The sequence below is a fragment of the Callithrix jacchus genome, chromosome 15 (assembly GCF_049354715.1).
Source record: "Callithrix jacchus isolate 240 chromosome 15, calJac240_pri, whole genome shotgun sequence".
Classification (NCBI taxonomy): domain Eukaryota; kingdom Metazoa; phylum Chordata; class Mammalia; order Primates; family Cebidae; genus Callithrix; species Callithrix jacchus.
Window position 1 is genome coordinate 84,713,614 of NC_133516.1, and position 26,410 is coordinate 84,740,023.

General features: G+C 37.4%; 1 long non-coding RNA gene across 1 annotated transcript in view; it reads left to right on the forward strand.

The window, feature by feature from the left end:
- The first annotated feature begins 2,851 nt into the window (after nucleotides 1-2,851).
- Nucleotides 2,852-26,410, forward strand: part of LOC144579603 (uncharacterized) — a 300,086-nt gene continuing 276,527 nt past the window's right edge. Inside the window, exon 1 of the long non-coding RNA XR_013527620.1 lies at nucleotides 2,852-3,249. This is a non-coding gene — a long non-coding RNA (uncharacterized LOC144579603). The remainder of the gene's footprint in view (nucleotides 3,250-26,410) is intronic.

Sequence of the window (26,410 nt, forward strand, 5' to 3'; positions counted from 1 at the left end):
GATATAAACTACCTGATTTAGCAAGTCATGTGATTTCCTTGAACTCAGTTTTCTTATCTTATAATGGGGTTTGGACTAGGCAAGTGGTACTCCATGGGGTGGCTGGGGTGGGGGAAATTAGTTTCCCAGGCAACATAAGTGATTTCCAGAGATATTTTTATTTGTCATACCTAGAGGGGAGGGGTCTGCTAAGTGGATTTAGGTGGTAGAGTTCAAGAATGCTGCTAAACATCTTGCAATACAAAGGACAGCCCCATACAATAAAGAATTATCTGGCCCAAAATGTCAGTGGTGCTGAGGCTGAGAAACTGGACTAGATAAGCAAACAATTTCTCACAACTCTTAACATTTTGTGGTTCTTAGATAATGATTTTCAATCATTAGAGGGCACAAGAATCATGTACATAAACTAGTAAAATGCAGATTCCTGTAAAATGCAGATTCCTAGACTCCAAAATCAAAATTTATTAATAGACTAGGTTGTGTGTATGACTAAATAATCTGGAATTTTAACATGTACTCTGTGATTCTATTAGATCTGAGTTATTAAATTGTATTTTGAGAAATGTTACTAAGACATACATTAACACTGAAGAAATCTAGGTTGATCCTTGAAAAACAATACCACTAGACATTATTTATTACCTCATGAGTCATACTCACAAAAGTCCTTTGTGAGTCCTTACACAAGGGCTCTCTGTTAAAGCATGGTAAGACTTGAATCCACCTAGTTCTAGCTTCAAAGTCCATGCTCTGGCCACTTGCAAATTGACTCCTGAGAGTGGGGCAGTCTTGGCATGACACACAAGCAGCAGATAAAGGAAGGGCGTGGGGAAAAAAGGAGATGGGGTAATCTAGAAGAAAGTGTCTCCATTGGGGATTGTAAAATAAAATGAATTGTTAAAGGTAAGAAAAGAAATTTCAGAGGACTTCACATTTTAAAAATGAAGAATCTGAATTCGGTCTGGTAGGTTAGTGTTTTTAAGCCCTGGTTGTAGATTGGAATGACCTGGCATCTTTAAAATACTACCGAGGCTAGGGCTGCAACTCAAAAAATGTGATCCAATTGGTCTGGGCTGGGATAATGCATCAGCAAAAGTCATCAAGTGGTTCTAATAATGGCACTAGAAGACCATAAGGAGCAGCTGTAACTCATAAGCAGGTGAGAGTCTTAAAGAAACTGTTAAAAAGATTAACCTGGTGGTCATGTAGAAAATAGATTAGCAGTGAATGGAGGAAAGGGACCAGGTAGGAGGCTATCTTAGAAATCTAGGAGTATGGAGATAAAGACGTATGATAGAGAAATGGCTCAGAAATGGTGCTAGAGTTGGGAGATCTCTCTCAGCTCGGCTGATGTTGCTTTCACTGGCCTATGGTATGTCTTAAAAAAAGTCACTTAACTCGTCCTTGTCTGCATTTCCCACTAACGCTAGAAGAGCTAACATTACCCTTGAACATATCACAGCATTACCAGATAATTAAAAGTATTTCAGAGTATAATGCACAATACGTGTTTATTATGAAAAAGGTGGCAGTAAAACTGAAAAAAAAAACATAGAGACATCTTAGACACATTTATACATTCTCATGGTGAGGCTGATGACCAACTGAGATTGGAGAAGAGAGAAATATACTTCTAAGAGTTCTTAAGGCCTGTGAAACAGGGAATTTGGAGAAGGGGAATAATTCCTGAAGGAAGTAACATTGGTATACACAAGACATTCTCAACTGGGGCAATTTTACCCACCAGGGGCATTTGGCAATGCCTGGAGATGTTTTTGGTTGTTATAACTAGGGGGATGAGGGTTGTGCTCCTGTCATCTGGTGGATAGAAGATAGGGATGCTGCTAAACATCCTATAGTGCACAAGACAGCCCCACACCGTAAAGAATTATCTGGTCCAATACATCGGTAGTGCCAAGGTGGAGAAACCTAGCATAGATATTACATGCAGTTGGAAGGGACCAATATTCATTATCATGTAAATACATGGATGAATAAAATGAAGTTCAGAGATTGAATGACTTGGTTAAGGTCCCCAACAAGTGGAGGCCACAGTGACAGAACTGAAATCCAGTTTTCCTAACTTCCAGTCAGTGCTCTTTAGAGTGGCCCCATCTGCCTACCCACCCAACTCAGCCCTGGCCCTGAGTCACTCAGTTTGAGATGCTTGGTACCCAGCTGCGAAGTCTGAGCTGAGGACTAAGTGCGAGGTTAGTGGTGGAGGTTTCCCTCCTGCAGTAGCTGCAATAGACCTTTTATTTCCAAGTAACGTTAAAAAAAAAAAAAAAAAAAAAAAAGATACAAACCAAGAAGAGCAGGGGAACCCAGAGGGCTCTTGGAGGGAAGGTCAGAAGCACCAGAATTGTTTTGACCCAGTGACTTTGAAATCAAATAAAAAGGAATGGCACACACTGTGAAGTGCAGCATCAAAATCACATAGAATGAGGCTTCGAAAGGCCACCGGACTTTTTGGTGGAGGTTATGGTGACATTTGGAGAAAATTTTCCATAGAGTTGTTAGGAAAGCACGGGCGATTTCAAAGAGAGGGAGAGGAGCAGCAATGACGTGATGAGGACTTGCGGCTAGCATGTTCCAAGAGTTTCCTTGTGAAAAGGAAAAAATCAGGACCTCTGGTACAGCAAGGTCAAATCAAGGATTTAAGAAGGCAAGAGCTTCACCTGTGTTTGCTGAGAGCAGAGGGGACTTTGGCGGCGTTGGATAGACTTGGCACAGACACACAAGCAAAGCAGGGCCGCGACGATGCCGGGCTGTGCGCACTAGATGGCAGCAGCGGGGCCCTTTCGGCTCGGTTCGCGGTCCTATAAGGCGCTGCTTGTTTAAGTACATCGCATTTAGTTGAAGCTGCAGGGGAGTGAGGGAGAGGAGGAGAGGAAGGAGGAAAGCGGGAGAGCTCGAGGGACGAGGGGGCTCGGTGTGTTTACACCAGGCACGGGCTACGAGCGTCCATCCCGGCCCCTGGCTCGCGCTCCCGAAGAGGAGAACAAGGCTGTCCTGGGATCCGGCCGTCGTGCGGCAGGAGGCTCGTCTGTCCGGGTTGCCGGAGCCGGGAGAGCCCAGAGGGAAACCGAGGGAAACGAGCGGCGCGTTTTACTAGAGAGAGCGCGAGCGGAAGCGGCGAGAGCAGGAGCGCGCGAGGGAGCGTCGAGCGCGGCGGAGACATGAGGACCTACTGGCTGCACAGCGTCTGGGTGCTGGGCTTTTTCCTGTCCCTCTTCTCACTGCAAGGTAGGAGGAGGATTCCCTGACCCCCTCGCGCCCCCTCCTCCCCTCCGCCGGGCTCCGCGGTGGTCGGTGGAGTAAGACGCGCTCCGGTTCCTGACGGAACGGGGGCTTATTTACAAGTCCTGCGGTGCGCTCCTGCCCTGCCGGCTCTGCGCCCAGGCTGGGTCCTGGGGCGTGCGGGAGCGTGCGGGCAGACTTGCTGCAACGTTGTGTTGGTGGGGAAATCCGAAACCAGGGCGTGCGTGTGTGTGTGTGTGGGGGGGGGGGTGGCGGATAGAGCAGCGTGGTGTGTGTGTGTGTGTGTGTGTGTGTGTGTGTGTGTGTCTTGGGTGGGGGCTGGTGCGAGAGGTGGTGGCGACGGAGCTGGGGTTGCTCCTCCGTAAACTCCGAGCGCCGCGGTGGTGTTCGCTGTCCCCACGTCCCCAGTGCTGATATCACTGCATTCCTCCTCTTTCAGGAGGGAATTGGCGTTAAGTTTAGGAGGAGGCTAGGTATCCGCTTGGCATCTGGTACTTGCATCTCTGTGCAAAAGAGCCCCAACAGATTCTTCGGCCCCGAGATGGAGGAGGGATGCGGGAGGGAAGTGAATGGGGAATCTGGTGGGGGGAGGGGGAGATGGGGGACCTGGGGGGAGAGAGAGAAAGAGAGAGAAAGAGAGAGAGAATGAATGAGAATTCACGGGTTAATAGCTGTGCTGGCTCATAATGGTCAATGTGTTTCATGCTTGCAGGACAAAATTGCTAGCGCTGGGTGTTTACTTTGGAGGGATTATAGGTCTGTGTTTTGGGGAGGTTGTAAAATGAATTCATGAAGGTTAAAAATGAAAATACATACATAGTGTGTACATTTCACTTACAAGCTGGCATCTAGAGCCCTCACGTATGTTAAACATACCTATAATACGTGAAGTAATTCCAACATAAAAAAATGTTGTCTCTTTTTAATCCTCTTTTCTCACTCTTCCTGCCCATTAACAGAAGCCTTGCACAATTAGCCATGGAGAGTCTCTGCTATATTGCTCTACCACTGACGGTTCTACTACATCTTCATATTCGGGCATTCTGCCTTCATCAGGACATACACCCGCTCACATCTCTCATGCTACGGAACACAGGAGTCTCTCCATTTACACACAGTGTATACACACACAAACACACATATGCACGCGCACACACACATTCCTCTCATGAACAGTTGGCATGAAATGACCAGAGTGGCAATCCTACTCCTGATTTTTTTCTGACAGCTGGTTGCTAATGTTACATTTCTGGGTTTCATTTTTCATTGCTGGGGGATATTTTGTGTAGCTATAAAGACCTCTTGCTATATGAAAAGAGAATAGACTCGCTCGCTGTTTACTAGTTGGAGCATTACAAGTGAATAAATACTATGTTGAAGTTATATTTTAAAATATGCTTAGGGGAACAGCTGAAACGCACCGTAATCAAATTACAAGTTACAGGTTCTACGAACTTCCTCATCTCAGAACTCACTGACCCATTCCTCTTCTATCTAATTTGTGAGCTCTTGCAATACATGATTCTTCTACTAAGCATGTCTGCATGAGAAAATCGAATCCCAACCTAGCTTTGGTTTTTTACATTTTATTTCTTCACTTTTTTTTTCTTCCAAAGCTCTCAGGACTTTCTCTGTGATTTCAGATATTGCTGCAATTCAGCTTTTTCATACTGAGACCATTAGCCTCGTGACTGTACTATGCCAGCAGCAGAGGTTAATCCCTTTCTTTCCTATTCCATTTAACTCTAGGAATTTAGCTCTTCTGATAAAATGCTAAGAATGATGTCATGAATACATGCTTCTCTTAAGTTTGAGTACAACTATGGGATACTCATTACTCAGTCATGGGGTCTCAGGAATGAGAGTTGTCTCCAAAAATTGAGGAAGCTCTAATGGAGCGCCAAACCAGATAATTATATTTCAGGAGATCTTCTATTAAAACATTAATAAAGCCCTACAGTCTTTTTCAGTAATGCCACAGTAAACTATACTAACAATACTCTGAATTTTCTGGTCTCATTTGGGCAAAGTAGATAGCTTTTCCATCCTAGGGAATATTTTTCTTTATAAAGAGCAGTTTTCAAGGTTTTGCTAAATAGAATTTAGCATATTGTGGGAAGTGGCCTCAGTTCTCGAGCTCTGGGATCCCCCCATGTGTGGCACAGACCAGGCAGCAGTAACATTGAGTAATGGGATAGGAGAAGATGGCAGTGCAGCCGGATGAGGCTAAGAAACATAGGGATCACTTACAAACAGTTGCCATACACATACCTCCTTCTGCCATCATCATGGCAGGGCTTGAGTCGGTTTCCTGACAACATGCTCTCCTCTCCCTTGCACATACGCACATGTGGACACACATACACAGTCTTCAGTGTCAGAGTATGTGGTCCTTTTGAACTGGCCCCATCCCTTGGTTACTATCTCTATTCTTCAGCACAGTTGCTTCTGCTGTTTCTAATTATTATGTTCATGGATTCACAGATGAATGCTGTTCTTGGTGTTCATTTTAATTAGATTCCATTTGTTCAAGGATGTTTAATTGTAAGTATTTGGGGCTGTGTTGTGCTGAGGTGGAGGGATATTTACCGAATGATTGGGCTGGCCTCATGAGAAAAAGGCTATTTAGTCTAAGTCATTATTTTGTGACCGTGGGCAAGTCGGGCATATGTTTGTGAGGTTCAGTAATAATTATGTTCTGTTTTTCATGAATTATATGATAATAATTATTTTTGAAATAGATCATAAAAGAGATGTTAGTCAAGATATATTTACATGTGAATAAAAACCATAGTTTTTTTTTTTCCTGGTGTTCTTTTCCCAAATATCCTAGAGTCTTTTGATATAGTTGAGTATATTCATCCATGAAATGTCCTTGTGATGTTGGTAGAAGAATTTCTAGCCTTTTGTGTGATGACAAAGTGGCGAGAAGGTTACATAGGTAGTGGCCCAGCCAGGGTTTATCTTTGATACCCTGGCAACCATAGTTTTTATTAATGGCAACTCTGTTGATAAAGGGTCTGAGGTTTCTAGAAGAAAGTTTTTTAGATATTTATGATGGTACTTATATCATCACATTTATCTGTAACTTTGATTAAGCAAAGAAAGCAAACACACACACACACACTCACACACAAACAAAACAAAACAAAACAAAACAAAACACTCTTCTTGGGACTCTCCATTTGTTCTCAGCTTACTTTGAGGCCCTGCTCCATTGGCTTAGATCTGGCCAGGTCTCTTTGTCATCTGGAGTCTGTCTCTTCTTTCTCATGCTCCAGATCCAGAGCCAGAGAGCAGCCACTGCTTTGCTCTGAGGTTGGCTCTGTTTTCTCTCTTTGGCATCTGGGATGGCACTAGCCCTGGGCCCTTCAGGGACTGTAGAAGAGATGAATTCCACTTGGCCCATCCCACCCCCATTTCTGGTTCATCTGACCATGAAGGTTGCCTTGGTCTCTGCCTGCAGCCATATTTAGGGTGCTTAGTGGCCAGGAGAAGAGAAGAATGTAGTTATGCTGTTCCCCCACCCCAACCCCAGAGAGGAGAGGTGCTGCAGCTGATTAGTGAGGGAGCAGTGGAAATGCCTAGGATGGGAACGTTCTGTCCAACTACTATGAGGCTTCCCTTAAGAGTTCTGTCTAAACTGCTCACAGGGTCACTCTCCAGGCTCCTCCCAATAGTTTGAGTGAACACAAGTTGGTGAAGTCTCTCTAGAGGTATTTGACAGGTCCTTCTGTCAAACAATAAAAATGATACCCTTCAGGAAATACATTTTTGAGTCCAAGATGCATGTTGTTTTAAAACTAAGTGCAATAGTAAGAAATTAAAAGATTGTTTTGAAGAGGTACTGTCTCTGTCACCCAGGCTGGTGTGATCATAGCTCACTGTAACCTCAAGCTCCCGAGCTCAAAGGATGCTGCCACCTCAGCTTTCCAAGTAACTTAGACTACTGGCATACACCACCATTCCCAGCTAATTAAAAAAAATATTTTGTAGAAATGGGATCTCATTATGCTGCCCAGGGTGATCTTGACTTTATGGCCTCAAGCAATGCTCTGGACTTTGCGTCTCAAAGCACTGGGATTATAGGTGTGAGCCACTATCCCTGACCTGTTTCTAATTTGACTTACCTAAGTAATTTTAAAAGACTTAAAGCACTATCCATAAGGTCTAGTTTTCTGTTAGGTAAGATTTTTCATGTTATCTCCATTGTTTCCAGCAACATTGGTAACCTAGAACTGATTCAATGAACATTGACTACACTATGAAGCCTCCCTGTAACTTAGCTCCTTAAAGGAAAGAAAAGAAAAAGGCCATGCATGGCGGCTCATATTTGTAATCCCAGCACTTTGGGAGGCCAAAGTGGTCAGATCATGAGGTGAGAAGTTCGAGACCAGCCTGGCCAATATGATGAAACCTCGTCTCTACTAAAAATACAAAAATTAGGCAGGCATGGTGGCGGGTGCCTGTAATCCCAGCTACTTGGGAGGCTAAAGCAGGAGAATCACTTGAAACCAGAGGGTGGAGGTTGCCATGAGCCTAGATTGCACCACTGCATTCCAGCCTGGGCAGCAAGAATGAAACTCTATCTCAAAAAAAAAATTGAATTCCAAATAAGTGTCTGACCCTACTTACTTAAAAATAATACTAGGTTAGGCATGATATCTCATGCCTGTAATCTCAGCACTTTGGTAGGCCAAGGCAAAAGGATTGCTTGAGCCCAGGAGTTCAAGATGAGCCTTGGCCACGTGAAAAGAACCTGTTTCTACAAAATAGAAAAAATTAGCCTGGCATGATTGTGTGCGCCTGAAGTCTTAGCTATTTGGGAGGCTGAGGTAGGAGCCTGGGTAATTGAGACTGCAGTGAACTGTTATCACACCATTGCACTCTAGCCTGGGTGACAAGAGGGGGAACCTTTCTCAAAGTAATAATAACAACAATAATACTAACATTAACATTCTGAAAAATATAGACTTTACTCTTTATTGAGTGTGGTCTTCTAGATTTTATTGATGGTTGAACAGACTTTGTCACAAGCTTTCACTGATGGTTATTACTCATAACATAAATCCCCAGCTCAAATTACCATGACTACGAAAAAGATATATATTTTTGTGGAAGTTATTTAGTACAGTTTATTAATTAGAAAGGCACAGTACAGCCTAGAAGTAAAGCAATTGATGAGAAGTCTTTGGATTTCTTTTCTTATTTCATCTGATAACTGTCAACCCAGAAGACTGTGACTCCTTTTACACAATTCGGGTCAGATCCTGAAGCCACAGTGCCTTGTAGCACATAACAGTATTTGTACCATGAAGATCTTTTAAAATCATGGTTGCCTACATAGTACATTTTTTGCCACTGTATACCTGTCTACCCTGCTTGGCATATTTGACATGAGGAATAAAGAAATATTTTTCTTAAGCGAATCTTCATTGTGTACCACTACCTCTTTACCGCTCATGATTTTCTTGGATTCTTTATCTTCTTTACTTAAAAGCATCTAAGCTGCCAGCATAAGCAGTGCTAGTCTGGACACTTAGTAGGGAGGATTGTCATGTGGAGGGAACACTGAGTTATACATTAGACAACTTAGATACTGGTCTTAAATTCACTAATAATTCCTGATAAAACATACATAGTATTCTCATGGGAGTCTCAGTTTCCTCATTTACTGGATTGCGGTAATAGTGCCTGTCACATGTCATTATGCGTGCTTTAAAAGTTATAAAGCTTTAAGAAAATGCATTATTTGCTTCTGCCAGATAAAATAAAGAGTTAAATTAAAAGGGATTATCTGGCTGCATGCCACCAACTGAACAGAATTTGCCAGTGTTCATAGCTGTCTCTTTCTCTCTTCCTGCATTCTTTCTCTGGACTTGGGTAAGAGCCATATTGAGCTCCCAGTGCTAATTTAATGCTAAAAGGAGATACCAGTATTGATATGGGGTTACATGAACTACCTCTGCCTTCTTGTTTTGCTCAAAGGGATAAAGCCAAAACACACAATAAAACAAAACGAAACATGTCCACCTTCAATTCTATGCTAACACCCTTTGTTTGTTTTCCCTTTTTCATAAGCGTGTGACAGTCTCACTTAATATTTTAGCTTGCAGTATTGAGGAATTGCTGAAGGAAGGAAGAAATGTTAGGGGAGCTAGATTCCAATTAACTTTGCCACTGTGGCTGTGTAACTCTGTGTGAATCACTGTTGTTTAGTAAATGAGAGTGAGAATCTCCAAGATTAATGAATCTCACTAAGGGTGTCAGCAGACCAGAACTCTGCTGCTCAAATAACCTTCATACCTTCTCTTCTTCTACATTTATTCTTTCTTATTTTAGTGTGAAAAAAGTCAGAAAAAAATGGGAAGTTATGCAAGAAAATATTCTGGCATTGTTGACATGTATAATTAGTATTTGCCTTCCATTGAATATCAATGATATTAAGGTCTTCTCTTGAGGAACCATTTATAGGGCCTTATTTCAAGTGTAGAATTGGGCACATTTAAACCAACAATACAACTTAGTTTTTAAATTGAATGAAAGCCAAGTGTTTGATGAGGAAACAAGAAGAATTTATACGAACATCTTCCCTGATTCAGGGACCTGCCCTCTTTTCTCTCTTTCCAAAGGCAATTGTGTACTTCCAAGAGTAGGCAGGAAGAGAGGTTTATTTTTCTACCTCCTGTGATCTCTCCTTCCTCCAACCTGGCAGCCCTAGAAGGCATATCCTACTCTCAGGAGGGGAAATTTGTGATTCTATCTCCTAAGAAGAGAACAGCAAGCTGCTAGGGGAAAACTGAGATTAGCTGTCTCTGACAAATTCTCAGGGGTATTCTGGCTGGGTCAGTTGAGTCCAGACAGCCCACATGACCAGGCCAGATTTCCACTGGGAATCCTCTGTCTACACAGGACTGGAAAGAAACTGCCTGGTGATTTCTGCCTCAAGTAACAGAGATAAGACAATTCTACTGACCTGATCCAAACCTGTGTGGGCATATCAGATGCAGGCTTGAAACTGCTCCTAGTAACAGCTATGGTTTTGTTACTGAAATTTTAATTTCCTATCTTCTCCATTAGGCAATAATGTGGTTTGTGATGAGGAGGAAGGCGAAGAGTGGGTATTCTGTGGGTTTAAAGTATTTTTGTTTGTATAATGTGTGTAGTGTGACGAATGGGTAGTTGTTTCAGCTAGCTAGGGTATATACAAGGTACAGAATATAGGAAAGTTGATGGATATGCAAGAAGAACAATGCATATACTTCTGTTTATTGTTTATTTTTGTTCTTTCTTCTTTCCATAAATATATATTAAGCCTTAAGCAAACACATTCATAAACCTATAGCAAGGGAGATAGACACATAAAAGGTTATAAATTAATTGCCGTTGTAATAATACATAAAGAAGTAGAGTTCAGGGTACTATGAGGTTATATTTTAGGGAGACTCAGTTTAGTCTGGGGAGTTAAGAAAGGCTTTGCTTAAGGAATTAACATGTAATTGGAGTTTAAATGATGAGTAGGAGTTAACTACGTGCAGAGGCGGGTGGAGAGAGCTTTAACAGCAAAGAGGAGTCTTGCCAAGGCTTTAAGGTGTAAAAGAGACCAACATAATCCAGGAACTGAAGGAATAGAAAAAGTGCAAGGACCAAAGAGGAAAGTGACAGAAGGTAAGTCTGGGGGAATGAAGTAAGCCCAACACTGCAGGGCCTTTAGGGACATTGCAAGAATATGGGATTTAGTCCAAAGGGGAAGTTGAGGGAAAACACTGATGAATTTTAAAGCAGGAAAGTGACACTTGAAGTATGAGCTTTTAGAATAGGACTCTGGCTGCAGTGTGAGAAAAGGATGAGTGATTGGGAATAAGCCAGTTCAGAGGCTTTCACTATGTAACAGGAAAGAAAATCGTGGTTTAGACTAAGATTGTGGCATTGGAGATGAGGTGGATAAACTGAAGAGAGATTCAGGGATGGAATCCACAGGACTTAGTTCAGAGAGGATCTCTTGCATGCAGGTGTGTAAACAACCATTGCAGGCTAGGCAGGGGATGCAAAGTTTCAGTTTAAAGTGGCTGTGCATAGATACTCCTATCACCTATTACCTACCTATTATCAACAACTCTGTGAGGTCATTTTCTGTGATTTCCACTCTTCCGTTGAGGAAAGAGGCTTGAAGCAAGTGAAACTGGGCTTGGCTTTGAATCCTGGGCTTCTGTCTCTAAATGCAGGTTATTTTCTTTGTACCATGCTGCTTACCCTAAGCAACAGTATAAAAGAGAATGACTTACAGAATTAAAAGAAAAGTCACATTTGACTAACCACCTATGTGGCCTTGGGCAAGTTACTCTCTGATTCTGGAAATAATCTCTAAGGTGTCTTTGAGCTCAAAAAATTAGATGAGTCTATGATTTTATTCTGATTGGGGAGAATTCTAGTCTTAATTAGCAAAACGGCTGAATTAAATATGACTTTTAAAGAAATACCATTTATTACATTCAAATACATACAGAAAGACTAAGTCCCAACAAAATCTTTTCAAGTAGAAGATCTTGCTGACCTAATTTTATGGCTAGATTTAAAAAAAATCTTTAAAAAATAATTGGTAGCAGCACCATTTGTTTATAATTAAGTCACTAAAATCATATAATCAGCTCTTTTTTGGTACATATTAAACCTTATTTCTATAAAAATGTCCACTGGATATTTGAGCTTAATTCAATATGAACTTTTTGAGTGTCTAGTATTCTTAAGAAATAGCTTCCTAAGATCTATAGGTGAAGTGTAATAAAGTGTAAAGCAGAATTTTCAGAGAATGAATTAAGAGAAATCAGAGGATGGGAATGTAATATGGACATGGACTTAGGCCTGGTATTGAAGGATAGGAGAATTTGTAGGGGGAATAAAATGATGAAATATATTTCCATTGGGGAGAATAACACAAACAAGGGAACAGAGAAAGGAATGTTCATCTTGTGTTGAGTTATAGTGTAGACTCTGGCCTGAGTGGAGTTAAGGGTTCATACTGGGAAGTATTGCCAAGGAAGCCTGGAGACACAGGGTGAACCTTGGATGCCAGGCTGAGCCATTTGTATTTCATCCTGAAAGAAATAAAGGGCTATTGATTGGCCCAGGAAGTAAGTGACATAAAGGAAATGTTGCTTCTGGAAGACTAATTTGATGCCAAGATACCATTGGCATACATAATAGAGAGTCAGATTCAAGCCTTGCCTTTGTTCCTTGGAAATTCCAAGTTATATAGATATTTTTGTGTGTATAAAATCGACAAGTATGAAGAATGTAATTTTTAAAGTCAGTAGGATCATGTGATGAGTGTATTTCTGTCATGTCATATTTCAAAAACACACACACACACACACAGATGTGGGCGTGGCTTGTCGGCTGACTTTGACATGTGGGATCTATGGAAGATTTAGGCATGTATTAAGAATGCGGTAAGGACTTATGCATATGTGGGCATATATGTGATATATACAATGTAGTACATGATGAATAGGTAGAGTGAGGATAGCTTTTCCTAGATTGCTGAGTTTTCGATGTAGACCATCTGTTTAGTTCTGTTCTTGTATAATATATGGTGAGAAAATATTGTTAAATAAACCTTGGCAACACTGAAGGAACGTTGAAGTACTTCCCATTGCATTCTGAAGCAAAGCTTGCTTTTTTTATATTCTTAGAATGAGTGAAGAAGCTAGGCTTTTCCGTGGTTTGGTTTAAAAAATCGCTTGTATTTTTAAATATTTCTCACTACAAATTAATGTGTTCATTATAGCAAAATGAGAAAACACAGAAAAGCACAAGGAAGAAAATGAAAAATTAATCAGTTTCTCAATACCGCAAAAGTTCCTATTACATTTCTTTGTTGTATACCATTTCAGATTCTCCCCTGCAAAATATATATTCATAAGTTACAAAATTAGGATTATGGTTTACATATCCTTATGGTATACTTTTTTCTTTCAAGAGCATATTATGAAATTTTTTTCTCTATTATTAAATATTCAAGCATTTCTGTTTATGGTTGCCTAGTGTCTCATATCATAATGTATTTATCAGTGACCTATTCTTGAATATAATTTTTAGTGAGTGCTTTTATTTTTATAATAGGATTTTAATAATAAATATGATGGCATACACAATTAATTTGTTCTTGCTTCATGATGGCATACACATATACATTTTTTTAATTTTAAAAATAAACATGATGGCATAGACAGTCAATTTGTTCTTGCTTCATGATCATAGTGGCTTTAAGCAACCTTAGGATATTGGCTAGCAAATTAATCCAGTGTTATTTCATCTTACAGAATCCATGTTGGTTTTTCTCTAATAGTCTGTGTGGTTGCCAGTTCAGTGATACGTCCTTGTTAATAGAGCCCATGATCGTTTCATAACTACCTATATGCTCACAACAATTTATACTTTATGAAGGATTTTAGATACACTAACTCATTTGGACCCCAAGAATATTCTCTGCAGAAGAAAGTGAGCTAAAAGTATTGCACAGCTGCAATATGAGAATTACATGTAAAACATCTAGTACAATGCCTGGCAACATAAAGAAAGCTCTAAAAATATCAGGTATTGCTATTTGACAGTCATAATTGTTATTTCCTTGAATTCCTATTTTTATTTATTTTGTTTTGGTTATGGGTTACCATGCCCCTTTATTAATGAGAAAACTGAGACTTTAGAAGTTTCAATCATTTAAGTGAGATACAATAGTAGACAGTGGAATAGCAAGATAGGATCTTTTCCTTCTCAGCCCAGTGTTTCTTCTTCACTGTGCTGCCTCTGACTGTGGCTGAGCATCATGTGTTTAAGGCTTTTCACTGGGATTTGACTTCATTATGAGAGAGTTTCACTTGGCTTCTCTTTGATGACTGGTTATGGGAAAATCATTCTGACAAATCTGAAATTGTCTAGAATTTGGCATTTTAAAAGCACATCTACATTGATCTACAATCTCGAGGTCCCACCTTGGTGCTACTTTTAGAATTTGTAGATGGAAGTTATCCAGCAAGGATGACTCATCTACATTTGGTTTGTCAGTTTGTTTTCAAAGATTTTAAGTATCTAGCGTCTTTTGATCTGACTTTCCCTTTAAAATATGAAAGTGGTAATGACTTTGAAAAAGACTGAGGCAACAAAATAGAGTTTCGTAAGTTGTACCTTTGTACCCTGAGTATGCATTCTCATCCTTGTGGCCAGGTAGTTTGGGGAATTCTCACCTGATCCCCTCCCTTTGCTGCACTTAAGGAAAAAATAACTCTTGGATACTAGGCTGAGTACTTAGGTGATAAAATAATCTGTACAACAAACCCCCATGGCATGAGTTTGCCTACAGAACAAACCTCCACCTGTACCCCTGAACCTAAAATAAAAGTTTTTAAAGAAGAACTTTTATTAGGCTCTTCAAACTGTCATGCGTACCAGTTCCACATTTCTTTTGGGACTCAAATTATATTTGAAGTTTTTGTGCCCCTCCTTGTTTTTGGTTTTGAAATACGTATATTCTGTATTTGTTATGCTTTCCCTTTGCCTTTGAATACCTCTTATACTTTACTTATTGGTAATAAATGACATCTTTTAAGCTTTGTCTTTATTTTTTTTTGAGATCCACATTTATTCAAGGCTTTAAGTTTTTAAGACCTTTAAGGTATTTTGTGCATTATATATATTTATCTGTAGTTTTTCTTTACTAATGATGTCATTTTGTCACTGTTTCCTTTTCTGAAATTAAATAACATTTGATTGATTTCTTTGGATTTCCCACTACCACCAGGATGTGTAGTTGAATTTTGTTACACATGGCTCAGCCTCAGCTAATTTCTTCAGCTACTTTCAGACTCCTTTTCCCGAAGCCCCCACTTTCTTATTCATGCTACAACTATCTATCATAGGGAGCAGTTACAAACACCTTTTTAATCAATGATTTGAAAAAAGTTCTAGTGTTTGTTTTTTCATTCTAGTTTTCAGTAAATAATAAAGCCTCATTGTTAACATCTGGTTTTGGTGTCAGTTTTAAGGAAAACTAGTTTCATATCTTAATAAAAGGGATTATTGTATCGCTCAGTTGCAACATGTTAATTTAGGTATCAAATTTCAGCCATAAGCATCCCATGAAATTAATGTGTCCATACTTTTAACACTAGTATACTTTATCTTATATTAAATGCTATATCTCCTTCTATCCATTACGTCCTCTTCCCCAAGAAATTATGAAAATTTTTGAACGAGTTTCTTCATTCCCACTGCCACCACTCTAAATGTAGATACTATTTTGTCCAGTTTTTAGCAATTGCTACTGAACTATAACGAGGCTCATAGAAATTGCTTTTCTAGATCGGGACAGAGTGACCCTTAATATTTTTTCACCAACATGTAAGTCAGTATCATGTTTGGGGAAAAACTGAATAGCCAGATTCAAACATGGGCTTGTTTGAATCAAACACAGGTTGTTTAGGAAAGTCACTTAATATCTCCTGGATTTAATTTCATCATGTGCAATGAAGGGATTGGAGGAGATTGTAAGCACTTTCCAATGCTCCATTTTTTTTAGTGTGTTTCAAATATATCCAAGGCTTGCCTATATTCTATATATAATGCTTGTATACATTGAAAGCATTGTAAATTTTAATTTATAACCCAGAGTATCGTAATTTAAAAGATGTCATCACTTGCTAAGGTACACTAAAGTATGTCACTAAACAATAGCATCAAAATCACACGATGGTAACACAATTATCTACAGAAATATCTAGTCCAATTACCACGTACTCGTATGCTCCTTTGAGTTAAACACCCCGCAATGTATATAGCTATCCAAAAAAGGAGTGAGCAGGTGACACTATGAATGCTTTAATGGAATACATTATACCTTTATGGCTTTTTCAAAAGTTAGCCATAATAATAAGAAATAGTATTTTCTTGGGTTCTATACCCAAATTTAGGATCTCTGTAATATCCCGTAGGAAGACTACGGGAAGGAGTGTGTACTCCGTCCCATAGTCTTCCTAACTATCCTATGTTGTCCTAGGCTTTGTTTCTGTCAATGGTTTCCAAGTCTTCCCTGTTTAGAGCTCTTCAGTTGCTCCTTTTGAGTCGTGTTGAAACCATACATGTTCCCATCACCTTGTTGAAATAGGCTAAGTACCTTCTACTGCAATTTGAGCTATGTTTTGTGATTATACCAGTGCTATTTTGACCTTTCAGTATTTTCTGTTTCATTTTTTAAAATTTGTTTCTTCTTCTTATGCTCCCTTCCCAAATTGCCAACAACTTTCAAGCACCCAAGAGATTCAAATATGATTTTATGGAGTTGGGTCAGAAGGCATTTCCTCCATCATCAAAATTACAACTGTTCCCCCAACAATGCCCTTCCCAAATCTTCATTTTTTTTTTATAAACAGCTTTTTCAACTTGAATCTTTTTTTAAGAGGTAGATTTTATTCCCATATAGCTTTTCAATTACTCATGCAAATTGGCTCCTCCAAAAGTCCTATAACAGAGTACCAGCCCCTTTTGTAGTGTATAGTAACATAGTGGGATATCTTAAAAATGATTTCTGACACAAACTGAGACCCCAGAATTTGTCTTTTCATAGATGAAAGCAGATAGTACCATTTTTCTCTCACTTTTGATTTCTATTTAGAAATTCAGTCTTCATCCCCATGTGAAAAAAGGTTTAGGAATGGTCTCATAGTATTGGCCTTTCGAAACCAGGACAGAATTCTAATAGCAGGACACTAGTCTACTTGGCAAACTGTTGCTGGATGTGGAGTAACAGATTGTACACAGAGGCTTCATGGTATTCAAAAGTCATGGAGGCTAATCTCCATTGAAAGATTCTCTAAGCCATGGCTGTAGCAGTTTTAAAATAATACTAATACAAATTCTTACACAGTGGGTTAAACTGACCAACTTAGTAATTCTTATACTATTCTTGTCAGTATGTTACAGGTGAGGAAACTGAAGTACTGGCAGTTTAAACTGTCTATTGCAACACAAGCAAGGTGGCAGAGCTGGGTTTTCAACCTAGGTAGTCTGGCTCCAGAGTCAACAGGCTTACCCGTTATGCTACACTGCTTCTGCATAAAAAAAACAGTATTAATATGAACATAATTTTGTAAAGATATAAGGACTGCCTATTCATCTTTCCAAGTAGCTCTCTCTATATAATCATTATCTGCTAATGAAGGTTCTAAGACATTTTTAGTATTTCTGGATTTTATTCACGGCTCTAAATAGCCTTTATGTACTGAGTTAACTAACATACCTTCTCTGGTATTTACTTGGGTCTAAGTGAGCTCCATTAGATATAAAAGCGTTTGCAGAGATAGGTGGGAAGGAATGCTGATGATAATGACAATGATGAAAGTGATGGCTATGGTGCCACTGCCGCTGGTGCAGTGTAGTTGTGTAGCCCCCAACATTTACAGAGCAAAACTCTGGAGAGAGGCAGCTTTTAAGACAAGGGTTTACCTTTTAATACTAGCTACTGTAGGAGAGGGACTGTTTAACATTGTGAGAGAGAGAAAACTTATACACACACATACATGTGTGTCTGTGTATATATGTATATATGTGTGTATATGTATGCACAGTATATATATATGTATATGTATATATGTGTGTATATCTAATATATACTGTGTATACATATAACTCTCTTTTGAGTAAATATATATATATGTTATATGTATATTTACATATATATACACATATAATCTTTTGAATAAGTAAGGTGAGTCTTCCAGGCAGCATTCAGCCCAGCAGATACTCTTTCCTTTGATAAATCTCAGTAGTTGTCTAAAATTTTCCAATTATATTAAGAAGGCAGTTTCAAATGCCATTGTGGAAAAAAAAGCATCTATTTAATGTATTTGCTGTACTACAGAGGGTAATTGCAAAATGTGATTTTTTCAGACACTATTTACTGCAGATTAGATTTGATATATTATTTGGGTTAGGATATAAAAACTTACTTGTGAAGTGAGAAGGAATTAGTGAAGTTGGAAATTATATTAATGCCAGAACAGTCTCATTTGTAAAATAGGGCTAATGTGCCTACCTTATAGGGTCCTTTTGAAGATGAGTTGAGATAACATCATTTGAAAAACTTCAGAGCACTATATAAATATAGACTCTCATTATCATTAAATATATGTATCATTTTGATACAATATTCATTTGGTAGTATTTTCCTTTAAAACTTTCAGTTTTTGATCCTTTACCTTGAGGATCTTGCTAACAATAATTATTATCCTTTAATTTATCTAAAGAGACCAATGTGTAACCTTTACTTGCTTTTCCAAATAAAGATGTGATTGGTTGTTTACAGCACTGTCAATGTTTATTCAAGTCTACTTCTTAGATTCCATGTCTCTCCAAGCCTCTGCTTTAAAGGCTTTTCTTTCTTAGAGCCTTGTAAACAAGACTTGCTGTCAGGCAGTGTTTTTCCCCCCAGCAATCCACAGCTCTGCCACTATATTTGAAGTTTGGCTTCAGTGAATCTTTGAAGACTGACTTCATCTTCCCTGCTTGCATAGGTCCCTCTCCACCTCATCACATAGCTGCTGCACAGGAGTCTTGCTGCCAGTGTGTCTCTGCACATGCCCTGTCTGGCCAAGCTGCATGGCTGAAAGCATACCTTCCAGGCTGATACCACTGTCTTGTGGACAAAATATCAATAAATTGGAGCAGTCAGAAATTCCACCAAGTAAATGATCTTGGTAACACCTGGAAGGTAAAGTTGTGCTATGGCAGAGAGATGCCTTTCTCTTTGGGCTGGAGTTGATTTCTTTTTTCTTTTTTCCGCAACAACTTCTGATAGATTTCTGCTGCTGAACTGGCTGGCTGCCTCCCCTCATGCCAGGGTGAGATTCTGTTTTTCCCTCTGATAAATCTTTAACAATAATGTCTTATTTCTTCAGGTCTGTGGCCTTCAGATATATTTTTTTCCCTCAACATCTTATTTCCTCTTCTCATCTTCAGATAAGCTTTAATCTTAACCTTTCATTTCATAAGGAAGACTTGACTTACCTGTAAGCTAATATTTCCAACTCCAAATAGGCTGCACTCCATCCGAACACAGGTGCTGTTTTTGACAGTTTTGACGGTGAGAAACACCTCCTTATTAGCTAAGCAGCTGCAGGTAGACCCTGCATTTGTCTCCCTTTCAGAATTGCATTAGGTATATTGCTCCACAGATAGTCCCACTTCCAGAGGATGCTACCTTGTTATAGATGGCCACTGTGTGAAAATATTGGGTAACATTTTTTGGAGCAATCTAGAAGCCCTATAGCTGTGCTTCTTGAAGGGTATTCCTAGCTGCAAGGGCATCATCTGGAATCTGTTACAAATTCAAATCATCAGACTGTATCAAAGGCTAGTAAATCAGAAACTTTGGAGAAGAGGAACAGTAATCTGGCTTAATAGGCCTTCAAGGTGATTCTGATAAACACCAACATTAGGGAACCATTGCCCTATGGGATGAGGTACAACCAAACCTTAATTACTTTATGGTGTTGATGTTAAATGAATACTCCCTATGCTAGATATTAATGTATCTAAGAGCAAATATGAAGAAAGTCATTGTGGAACCGTATACTCATTTTGTCACTCCATAGTCCAGATGTTGAATGTTTTCTAGGTGATAGGAATGATGTATTTTTCTCTATCACAGAAATTTGAGAGAAAAGTAACACTAATTGCTAGAACAAATGTCCCTGCAATATACCAGAGGCTGAAAACAATGACAGCGTTTGTCTCCTCCGTGGTTCAACGGAGTTTCAGGTCAACAGGCCGCCCTTGATTCTCACAGTGACTCATGAGTCAGGCTACTGATGTTCCTGGTAACTTTAACACGTGACTTATAAATTTGTCCTAGGAATCTGTATATTAGAGTGAATAAACAGAGTGCTACTTAATGGTAAATCCTGGTAGTGCTGTACCTCATCTCTGGTTGCATTCAACTGGTTAAACTAAATCACATGGTTAAGCCCCAAAGCCATGAACACTGGGAAATGTGGCCCAGCTGTGTACAGGAAGAAGAGAAAACAGATTGGTAAATAGCAGTCTCTGCCACAAATAACACCTGTTTTCCACATGACTCATTTGATGTTCTCATTAGAGAATTTTACTTACAAATTATAGACATTTTTGTATCAGAAATCTAGAAAAAATAGTTATTATTCTGTTATACTCCCCAATATGGATACAGTTTCTATGTGACATAGAAGCCAAGATATTCCCCTACAGAAAGGCAGTGGAGACTTTCAAAAGCAGAACATTTGGAATCCTGATACCTAGTTTCTGACATCTGAACATTTAATTGAATTTATATGTGTCATAGCACACCTTAAAGCTCCTTTCCTGTTATTCGAGATATAATACTCGGAAATCTCAAGTTTTCTAAACTATAAAAATTGGAATAAGAGTTGAGAGACCTGGGGAGCTCTGTGCTCATCGAATAGGTACCTTGCCTCTCTGAACAGGAATGCATTGTTCTGTGAAATGGTGGAGTTAGATGAGATAATTTTGATGGTTTCTTCTGGCGCTAAGATGCTATAATAGAATGAAATTGTTTACATATGATGTACCTGAAATTATTTTTCAATAAACTTTACTGAATACCAGCTATGTCCAAGATGTTACCTTAAGTGCTAGGCAAAACACTGGACAAAACTGCCTTCAAGAAGCTCATGGTCTATTTGTGAAGGAGATAAATATAATAGCACATAAGTATTAAGCAGTGCAATATATAAGTTGATTTATGAGTTTAACAAAACTGATATAGTGAAATTAAAAAAAATCAGAATATTGAGGAAATTAACGATGTCCATTAATTAAAATATTAAAGTTATTTTGTTCTTATCTTTCACTTACTTTCACTTACTATCTTTTACTTTACTTTCACATTTAGTAAGTAAAAGTAAAATATCTTTTACTTACTAAATGTGATTGACTCACATAAGTCACCAGTGTATGTGAGACGGAAATCCAGTGTTGTTTTTTTTCTTAAAATACCTGTTTGTTAAATAATGATTCTTCAATAAATTCTATTATCTTATTTCAGTGAAGCCCAGGTACTCCATTTGGCTTAATTCTAACTGGCAATATGAAAAAAGAAAAATTGGAAGATACTCAAATAGGATTAATAGAGGTTCATTTTGTGTCATATTTTCTGCTTTATATGGATGCTGATATGTTATCAGAATAAATTTATAACAGCAATAGAAAATGGAATGACTATTGATTATTTTTTAGTTACCCAAACTAATTGTCATATAAAGCTTTGTAAATCTTTTAAAATGAGGATGGGTGTAAATTAAAAATGAATTAAAGCAGATGTTTATAAAGACACTGTCTCCCCTTCACTGGGTTACATATTTTTGTTGTGTATTAGGAAGATATCTTGATCTCCCTCCAAATGAACAAAAGCCTACACACAAAAATTTATTTCATTGCTAATAGCCTGTTTATATTTTTCAAAAGTAAATACTTTCTTTTTCTGAAAAATAAATACAACAACTATTTTAACAAAGAAAGATTAAAAAAAAAAACCTCAGGAAGGAAGTACCGTGCAGAGTCAACAGGACTGATGCGTCTGTTATCTGCAACCTCCATCATTACTATTAACAAGCCTTTTATCTTTGAAGACACTAAACATCTGGGATCTAAGCACTGACACCTATTAGTTACAGTGGTTTCCTTTTAGCTTTCTAAACTATATGATAGATAGACCTCCAGGAATCCTACAAAATTAGACCCTTAATTGACCAAACGAATGTCTGTCTCTCTTTTTCAGTCTAAATCAAAAAGGAGTTTGCTCCTAGGAGATGAGATGATATACAGTGGAAAAAATATTTCAGCTGCAACTCCGCTGGTAACTGTCAATGTGATCTTATAATCTCCCCCCAATTTATTCCCCAAATAGCTGCCAAAGTGACTTTCTAAAACCTACATCCATCTATCCTGCCTTCTCTTAAAAAAAAAAAAAACTCTGAAAAGATGGGAGGATAAAGTCAACATTCTGAGGTTTGATATCTGAGGCCCCTTCTCTTTCTTGTGTCTTTTCTCTCCACTCTTTCCTACACCCTTTAAACTATAGCAGTTATGAAGACATCCCATTCCTCTGGCAGGACCAGCGGTCCTTATCTAAGTTTTGAGGTCCTTATGTTTGCTGCCTGTTCTGGTTGTAAATTTGTTGTCTAAGATGCACTTCAGTAGTACCACTGACTTCCATGTAGCTTCCAAGCCCAATCAGTCCCTCTGCTCATTAAGTCAGCAAACATTCATTGAGCTCTTGCCATACACTAGGAGCTGTTCTGTACATTGGGTAGTGAACAAGGGTCTTATTTTCTCTGCATCTCGCCATAAAAGGTAGTGGGATAGAAAAGCAAGCAAACAAGATTATTTGCAGCCATGAAGAAAATAAAACAGAATGATGAGTGCATACTGTTATATGAGACTCACCACCTTGAGCTCTCCTGAAATTCAGCAGTCATGTGCTCTTCATCATTGTTCCTACATTCTTTCTGCCCCAATTTCAACATGGTGTGTGATACACTGGCCTCACTGAATACGTCTGGATGGTTAATCTCTTTAGTTCTTTATGCCATGATTTCTTCATCTAAAAAGTTAAGGAATTGAAGTGAGTACTAAAGTCTCATGCCTTCTGGGATTTTAGATGTGAGTATTCTAATTTTCTGCTATTTTATTCAATTATAGTCTAATATATAAAATACATGAATATTATTTTGATGTTTATTATATAGAGTACTAAGTCACAAGTAGAGTTCATAGGATCTTTAAAATACTTTTCCAGCTGTCATCTTGGATTTAAAAAGTATCAGAAGACTACTTTTGGCGATCTTGCAGAGTTGACTTCTTCAGAGTTACTGGTAGTACCTATGTAACTCTTCTGAAACCTATTCGTGAAGCATTTCGAATGCTATGTGACCATATGTAAAAAAAAGCGAAATGAACTAGAAATTATAATTTATATTTGACAGAAATATTAGAATTTAATATATTTAAAAAACATTTTGTAATCATTAAAAAACCAAATTCAATTAAATAACTGGTTATTTTTTTATAAAAATGCATTAAATCATATTTTCATTAAAATCATTTATACATTTTCAATACAAAGAGAGAAATAGAAGGAAAGAGATAGTAAAATGGAAGCAGAAATTAATTAACTGAAAACAGAAGGAGTATAGAGAATCCTTGGATAAAATCAGCAATAATAGACACATGTCTGGTAATTTCAGTAAAAAATAGAAAATAAAATATGCAAAATCATGAATGATAAAGGTACTATAATTATTGATATGAAGATTAAAAACTACGTGAAATTTACCTGTGAAGCCCATTTTGATGCATTTGAAAATCTTAACAAATTGGATGAGTTTCTTAGAAAAATATAATGATAAAAATTCACTTAAAGATTAAGTTAATAAATATTGAAAAACAAACAGAAAATAAAGTACTGAAGAATTATCCCTTAAAAGGCTCTTGCCCTGCATGGTTTTATAGGCAGATTACTTCAAAATGCAAAGGTGCAGTTAATTCTCATATTCACTTTTTTAAAGCCCAGAAAAATGAAATTTTAGGAAAAACAAAGTCCCGCTAACCTACTCTTATGAAGCTCTATAAACATAATATGAAAACTTAACAGAAATAACAAACTACTGCATGATTTCACTTATATGTGGAATCTTAAAACGTTAGGCTGCAGAGAGAAGAATGGTGATTACCGAGGCTGCGGTTAGGAGTGGGAGAGCTGGGGAGATGTGCATCAAAAGATACAGGATGTCAGTCAGATAAGAGGAATAATTTCAAGTTTATTGTACAATATGATGACTTGTGGTTTTAAAATTACTAAGAGAGTGCATTTTAAATGTTCTCACTATAAAAACTGACCAGTACGTAAAATAGGCTTATGTTTATTAACTTGATTTAGCCATTCTAGCATATATAAATATTTCAAAGCATCTTGTTTTGCATGACAAATATATGCAATTTGTATTTGTCAACTTAAGTAAATAAATAAGCAACATAGCAAACAAATAAACAAAAAATACCACAGAGATACAAAACTCCTAAATAAAACAATTCAATGTAATCAATATATAAATATAATGTATTTCATTATGAAGACAAGCTTATTCTAGGTATGTGTAATTTAATACAGATAATCGTCTTATATAATTATTCAGTCAAAGAATAAAACTGTATGCTCACCTCAACAAATCTCCAAAAGGATGTTTGATGCCATTTAAAATATATTATTGTTAAATTCTTTTTTATGAGTTAAAGAAAATCAATAGATAACATTGCTCTGTAAAATGAGAACCTAGGAGCAATTTTATTAAATGAGAAACAAGCTGCAGATGGCTACTATCAGAAACTTTTTGTTTGGTGTATTTCAGGAAATAAAGCATGAAGTTTAGTGAAGTGTAAAGAAAGAGACAAAAATTATTTTTATTTATTTAAAAGCTGACTACATGGAAATCCTGAAAAAATCTACAACAATAACAGTATCACCAAGGCATCACTTGAACTAATAATAAAAATGTATAGATATTTGGCTTAACATCAATTAAATATTTAAAAATCAACACTTTCAGTTTTATAAGATGAAAAGTTATGGAGATAGATGGTGGTGATGATTGTACAACATTATGAATATATATTTACTGCTACTGAACAGTACACTTAAAAATGGTTAAGATGGTAAACTTTATATGTGTATTTTATCACAAAAAAAGTTGGAAAAAAATCAATAATTTCCACATAACAAAAAAGCAGATAAAAATATAAAGAAAAATAAAAATGTCTCTTTGAATATGGCAATGGATTTTAAGTAGAATTTCATAATTTCTATAAAAAAAGTTACAACACATAGAGGATGACCTGTCTTTTCATCTTTATAACTGTTGACATGCTATTATTTCATAATTATTATAAATATATCAATTATTTCCAAGTTAATTTACAAATATGCCTTTTCCAACCAAATTTACAAATAATAATTTCTAGGACTTTTCATAATTTTTCTAAAGTAAACTAATGATTTGGAATAATGAAATAAAATGATAACTAGCATTCACATAGTACTTAACATGTCATAGGCAACCTCCTACACTTAAGGTATATTAACTCACTCATTCCTCACCAAAATTCTGTGAGATAGAATCAGTTGTTCTGTCCCTCAGTATCCTTGGAAGATTGATTCCAGAACTTCTCACCCCAAGTCTAAAATCTGTGGGCACTCAAATTCCTTATAAAAAATGGTGTCATATTAGCATAAAACCTATGTACATCCTTCCATATACTTTAAAACATCTCTAGATCACTTATGATACCCAATACAATGTCAATCTTTTATAAATTGTCATTAAACTGTATTGTTTATTAATATTATTTTTATTGTGTTTTTTTTCCTAAGTATTTTCAGTTGCAGTTGTCTGAATCTGTGGATGTGGAACTACTGATATGCAGAGGCAACTGTACTCTCATCAATCCCTATTTGCAGTTAAGGAAAGTGGGCATTCTATGATTTGCCCAAAATTACATAACCAATAAATTCCTATATGTTGAAGCCAGTATGAACACAGGCATTCTTGACTCCAGAGTTCATATTCTTAACCTCATTATTCTATACTTCCTTACAAAATAGCAACAGCAAAAATAAATATATTGTTAGCAGTAGTAGTAGTAATAATAACATATGTAATAGCACTGTAGAAGGCACAAAAATCTATAGATAGGCCATTGAGAAAGAAATATAGCTCATCTATTAACTGTGGTGTTTAAGAATGAATTATTTGATACAGGTGGCATTATAAATGAATAAGAAAAAATTATTGAAATTGAGCAAGTTATTCAAGGATTGTTCAGTGATCATTTGAAATAAGTTAGTTCTCTATTTTATAACAAATAAATTTCAAATAAAATAGGAATTAAAAGATTATGACAAAGTATTGGCTTTCCTGAAATGAAAATATTTCCAAAGTATTAAATTTTTAATTTACAAAAATGTCCTAATGGAAAAAAATACACATTCATAAAGCTAGCAAATCCTTCAGAATAAAAATAAAACATTTGAATGTTAATATAG